This window comes from Cydia pomonella, chromosome 7 (genome assembly GCF_033807575.1).
Source record: "Cydia pomonella isolate Wapato2018A chromosome 7, ilCydPomo1, whole genome shotgun sequence".
Classification (NCBI taxonomy): Eukaryota; Metazoa; Arthropoda; class Insecta; order Lepidoptera; family Tortricidae; genus Cydia; species Cydia pomonella.
Window position 1 is genome coordinate 3,715,346 of NC_084709.1, and position 6,538 is coordinate 3,721,883.

Below are 6,538 nucleotides of genomic sequence, written 5' to 3' on the forward strand. Positions count from 1 at the left end.
TTTATTATTGTAAAATTTGGAGCGAAAAACAAACTTCTAAATATTCCTAAATATATATATATATATATATATATATATATATATATATATATATATATATATATATATATATATATATATATATTCATATATATATATATATATATATGAATTGCAAAAAATCGAAAAAACATACGTTGGGACATAGCTGAGTTTGACATACAACAAATTGTATTAAAATATTTTCAATAACGTTAAGGACTAAGTTTGTATGAAAAGGGAATTTCGCGAGGGTCCTCCACTTTAAACAAAATTTTCATATTATGTTTCAAGCCCTTGTTTAACATTTTATTAAAATGATCTATGTATCTATTTTCATTGTAATATCAAGATTACTTAAACCTTAATACTTAAAAGTTAATAACCATTTTTAAAACGAACACTCTAGGCTCTCTGTTTTAATTTTAGACTTTTACTGTGTTTGTTCAAGTATTTTACATTACAAGGTCAGATGGCACTCGCTTTCGTGAAAACTAGACCTACGCTAATTCTTGCAATTAATCACCAAGCGGACCCCAGGGTCCCATGAGCCGTGGTAATAGGCCGGGACAAATGCTAGGAAGAAAAAACTGTGTTTGCTGCAGTATTGTTTATGCCATTGAGTTATTATTTCTATAGAGAAGCCATCCCAAATATGAAATCGTCGCAATTGCAATCTATACCACGCGACCAAAACGTCGTAAGAATTCATGCCGCTTACGCGTTTAGGTCGCGAGATTTACGCTTCGCTCCGCTTCTATGGTTTGTTGTCAAAACAACAACAACTTATGGCGCAAAATACTGGTTCCCTATGCCGGTTTTATATGTAGTAATAATAGTTCGATGGTTTGAACACTTTGAACACGTTGCATCTAAAAAATATTACTTTATATGTTAGCGTATATGCTTTGGGAGTGAATTTTATAATGTATTATTATTGTATAATTATCACTGTATCAAACTCCTCCTCAGTGATCATTGTATTTAAAGTTTTAACTTGAAATAGTTTATTTTTGCTAAGACGCTAACAATAGTTCATTGAAAAATCATAAATACCAAAAATACTCTTATTTATGCCTTACCTTAAGATAAAAATGAAAGATTAGATGAAACTGGGGATAATCGATCCCGATTTTTTTAATTTTTCGTCAATTTTATTGTTTATCATATTCTTTTTTCTATTGTTAGTGTCCTAAAATACTCACACAGATATTTATAACTCCAAATAACTTCTAATTGTTAATATAGAGGATGTAAATAAAATATAATTAGGTAGATTTAATGTTGTTGACATCAGACTGATAGTAGCTACTGTTATAGTTAAATAGATAATTTACAGTTTAAAATAACTATTGACACTCAAACCAAAGCGGAGAGAATAATAAAAGAATGGTATTCGTGATTTGTCAAAGTGATCAGTGAGTGTCATGGTTTGAGAGTCATGTCATAACTATAAATCTGCCATATGTCAGCTACGTCACTGTCACTCTGTTTACTAATATAGGGTCTTGGGATAATGGTGACGTACTATCTCTCGTCTACGTCGAACGATGGTCTTTATGACAGTTAATTTTTGGACGTTTATGGAGTAGCTGTCACGTAATGCCGGCAATACACACTCGTCGAGAGCCTCTCGCCGATAGTCTTTAGTCTGCACCGCTCCAGCAAAATCGGATTAAGGGCGAGACGAGACGAAAAAGAGCAGTCTGGCGAGAAAGTAGCACATACACAGTTTCTACACTCGTTCTCGGCCTGCCTCGGGGTTTCTTGATGAGTGTGTACAGCCGGCTTTTTTGTAAGTTTAGCACATTAATTTATTCAGGAATTTAATATTTGAGTAATAAAAAGTACGATACATATTTATTCAATTACTTTATAATAAGCCCAATCAATAGAGACTTGATGAAACTGTAATATGGACCATGCGACGCGCGAGGGATGGCTGTTCGTGACGTGTCAGTCATGCTCATACTTAATAAATGGCTAGATGTATTAATAATTTATATGCATGGTTTAGATCAGGGGTCTCCAAACTTCTTTACCCGAGGGCTATATTGCACCTCAGAAACTTTCGCGCGGGCCACTATCTGGTTTTTTTTGGAGGAGGGGGGGGGGGGGGGGGGGGGGGTTAGTGGTTGCTGTTAGGAACTCAATGAATGCTGAACCCCAGGAGTCTGGTATCCGTTTGGCAACCGCCCGCGGGCTGTACCGTGAGCTGTCGCATTTGATGTCCGCGGGCCGGATTGGAACGCCTTGCGGGGTTTGGAGACCCGTGGTTTAGATGAACTATATGGCTGTACAGTGTGGAAGAACTAATTGGATCCAGCAAGTGAACTACCTTACATCGTTAAGATAGCTCAATTTATTTTCGTCGTCTAGTAACCAGAACTAAGCCTTATTGAGCTTTCTTTGGGATTTGGCATTGTATTATTATTATTACGTATAGAACCGGCACAGATTTTGTCATAAGTTGTTGTTGTTTTGACAACAAACTATAGAAGCGGAGCGTGAATCTCGCGACCTAAACGCGTAAGCGCCATGATTTTTTTGGGCTTTTACGACGTTTTGGTCGCGTGGTACAGGTTGCGATTACGATAAATTCGTTGTTTGATATTGCTTCTCTATAGTAATAATAACCCAATGGGACTAGATTGATCCGTGTAAAATTGTCCAATAATAATTATTAAATTTATTTATTACAGATATTATGTTCTTATTTTACTAAAAACTGATAAACGTATCTATGATTACTACAATTTTCGATAGAATTTACAGTCAGTACCCACTACCCTGTACCCATTTTTTTGATATTTTTTGAATGTCACTAACATTAACATTTTAATCAATCTTATTATTTTTGTACTACGTCGGTTATTTTTATACGCAGTCGCCGTAGCCTATGTACGCCTGCAATTCCAGAGGAGCTACATGCGCGTTGCTGACCCTACCCCTCTCCCCCCCTGAGCTCTGGCAACCTTACTCACCGGCAAAATCAAATATCTTCTGTAAAATACAGATGTCCTAACCAAATAAACAATCTGCAAATTTATTCTATACTTCGTCTTTAGCATTACAAAGAAGGTAAGCGATCTTGACGTGCCTTTTTAATGAAGGAGGAAAATAAGTTACAATTAAGTATATAACATAATATCTATGATTATTTACATTCATTTGGTTTCATAAGTGTTAGATACTATTTTTAATGGCGTTTTTCAATAAAAAGACACATCAAGATCGTTTACCCTTTTTCTAATAATAAAAATCGAAGTATAGTTATGAAAATAAAAGACTATTTCCTTATAGAAAATTGAGCTATTCGAAAGGTTTAAGGTAGTTCCCAGGGAGGACCCTATAAATTCAATTTACATAATTTTTGGAAGGTTATGAACAGGAAAAAGATATTCGATGAGATTGCAGCCTTTTGTTCTAGCCACCTTTCATGTGTGTACCGATACATTGCGGACCGACGCCATACTTGTGATTAAACATCAGTACCCCTAGTGTAAATTTAGTCGATAGCGAAACGTGACGTACGCGTTTGCGTTTAGTCTCATTTTGTATTGGATTTAGAAAGAGCGCGCCAAGCGGGACGTTTTGAAAACTCAAAATCCTATACAAAATGAGAGTTAACGCAAACGCGTTCGTCACGTTATGATGTCGATCAAAGTTACACTAGGGGTACAGAATGTTACGTCTTTCGATCATAACTTTTTAAAGTGTTGACCGGTGTTGACACATGGTACAATTTTGGAGAGATAGATAAGTAAGAAGAATGTCTCTAGCGACTTTCATGTTGTTTGTCACTGGGACAAGGTACGAAATGGGTCACAAATTAAATCTTTTGACTGCAGTTTCAATAGGATAAGGTATATCTATTCCTGTATTTATAGTCTGCATCTTTAGGTATTTAAAAAAAGGTAAACAAACAATTTGTACATTTTCGGGTAGTTTTAATATTTATCGGTTAACCAACCAAATACGAAACCGCCTGGATCTGTCACTGAACGACCTGACTTTAAACCTACATTATTTGATCATGTAATGTTTTCATCTACCCTCAGCTGCCTTAAGGAGCCATTTGAGGGTAGATTTTGTTAACCTTTTTTGAAATACCTAAAGATACAGACTTATAGTTTATGTAGCTTCAGAGAGTAAAAAATACAGCTAATTTAAGTTTTTCATACAAAATTTGTTTGTTTTATAAGCTGGAGTTATATAAACTAATTACAACCATAGATATACCTCATGTCATTTGTTTCGTAGGTGCAAAGTTTCCTTACAATCCAAAACGTAGTTTTAAAATGAGAACGAAGCTCCGTTTGTATTGGAAGGTGAAATTCACCCGAGCTTACTGAGGAATCTTAAGTATAACAAATACCCAAGATCGTTACTAAATTCGTAAATTTTTGTCAGGACACTAAAAAAGTTATAGTCGAAACAAACAATATGGTGTCGGTTTACAGTGCGAGAGTTCAAGGTAATTGGTGTGTCCGTGGAACGGTTTTAATGTAGATAATTAACAATTAAAATAGGGTACGATGTGTTCCGATTTGCATTCTTTACGTTTATAATTATGACGTCTGTTTGACGTCTGTTGATGTTTACATCACATACTAAACATCGCATTATGAAGTGTTTCTGAAAAGCGTGAGGTCACCAAATATAGGTAATATTTTAATTGTAAAAATATTCTTCATATTTTATACTGCAACACAACAGTTCATGTTCATCACAAGAATTTTTTTGTAAACATATTTATAATATACATTCAGGTCGTAAGCGTAGAAGTAACTGGCCCGCATAGCCAACATGCCAATCGTTAACGCTCCGAAGCGAATGAAACGCAACTGTCACTGTCGCACTAATATGTAAGAGTGATAGAGAGAGATGACTACGTTACGCTACGGAGCGTTAACGATTGGCATGTTGGCTACGCGGGTAGCCAAGATGACAATCGATTATATCTGTTCTTATATCTATTTTTAGATTCAATTTGTTTACCTCAAAATCCAGGAAAGGTACTATCCGGTATCCAGCCGGATAGGGAGCACTGATGATAAAATAATAGTAGCCCAATATCCGGTGCATCTCTAATGAAAACATGGCAAAAAGGCGGATTTTTATTTTGTTGTCGGATTTCGATAACATTTTGTGAATAGATAACGTTGCTTATTCTGTACAGAATAAGCGCAATTTCACGCATGTCCTATTAAATCTTCCACTTACACATAAAAAACGTTCGTAACTCAACAGAGAATTATACATTTTTTTATCTCAAATTAGGATTTTGTATTTGTATTCCACCCAGAATGAGGAGCTCTTAAGATGGGAGTATACCACTTGATCGTCCATAAAAAAGAAAGAACGTTTTCCCACTTTTAAATATTTTCCTTTCTCTATGATTTTTTTGTTGTTGTTATTGACACAATTAGAAACTAGGTTCATAGGTTTTCCTTATTTTCCTATACACCTATAAACCTAGAATATACGCTGAAGCGATCGACATCAAAATCAAAGTGATTTGTGAAGATTTATTTAATGGAAACCGTTTTCTCTCGAAATGGAATTTCATAGAAAAAATACCGTTATTTCGTGAGATTCGATAAGCTATTCTTCCCTCTTAAAACGAAAAACTTCTGTAACGAAAAAAACGAATACAAAATAAGAAGGCTGTTATGTACTTAAGGGGCATTATTTTTCTCTGTATAAGAAACTTCTTTGGCTTAAATATTTTGTCTTAACCAGATTGTCAAAACTAAATCTAAGACGGTGAAATTTTAATTCTTGAATGTGTAATAAGGAATTATTGTAACGTTGAATTGCTAATATTTTATTAACATTTGAAAATTGTGTCTTGTAAATTGTTAAACGAAGTTTAATGTGACTTTGGTCTACATTATATATTTTGCAATATATTTGCGAATTAATTTACTCACGAAAGCAATGATCGCGTTTATGCAATAGTAAATAAAATTTACACTGCATTTTATTTTATTCTTGAAGTTAAATTAAAAAATAAAACAGTGACAGGCGGAAAGATACCGAAGTAAAGATGTGCAAGTTGCAAGTTTCCATAAAGTTGGAAAGTTCCTCGAAATTTCACGAAAATTTCACAAGAAATAAAGGAAACTTCATCAAAATATGAGTAGGTAGTTTCCGAATTTTTTTCATGGGGAAATGTTGCAAATTTGCAAACTTTCAGACAGCACGTCAGTACACCGAAGTGATCCCATGAGTGTTCCGTGAATAAAGTTTGGTACACTTACTTATATTAAATATGGGAATAGAAAATATGAAATTTATGGATGATTGCTCCAATGGATATGTCATAGAATCTTAAAGCTAGTTGGAGGTTTCATAAGGTAAAGTGGGGTAATTTCGGCTTCCAAGAACATGTAACAAGATATGGTATAATTTTGTCTTCGGTTACCTCGATAGGTACTCTAGGATTATATCGCGTGTAATTAATATATATAATTTTGACATAGACGAATGTATATTTTTCTTGAGTCTCCCGTTG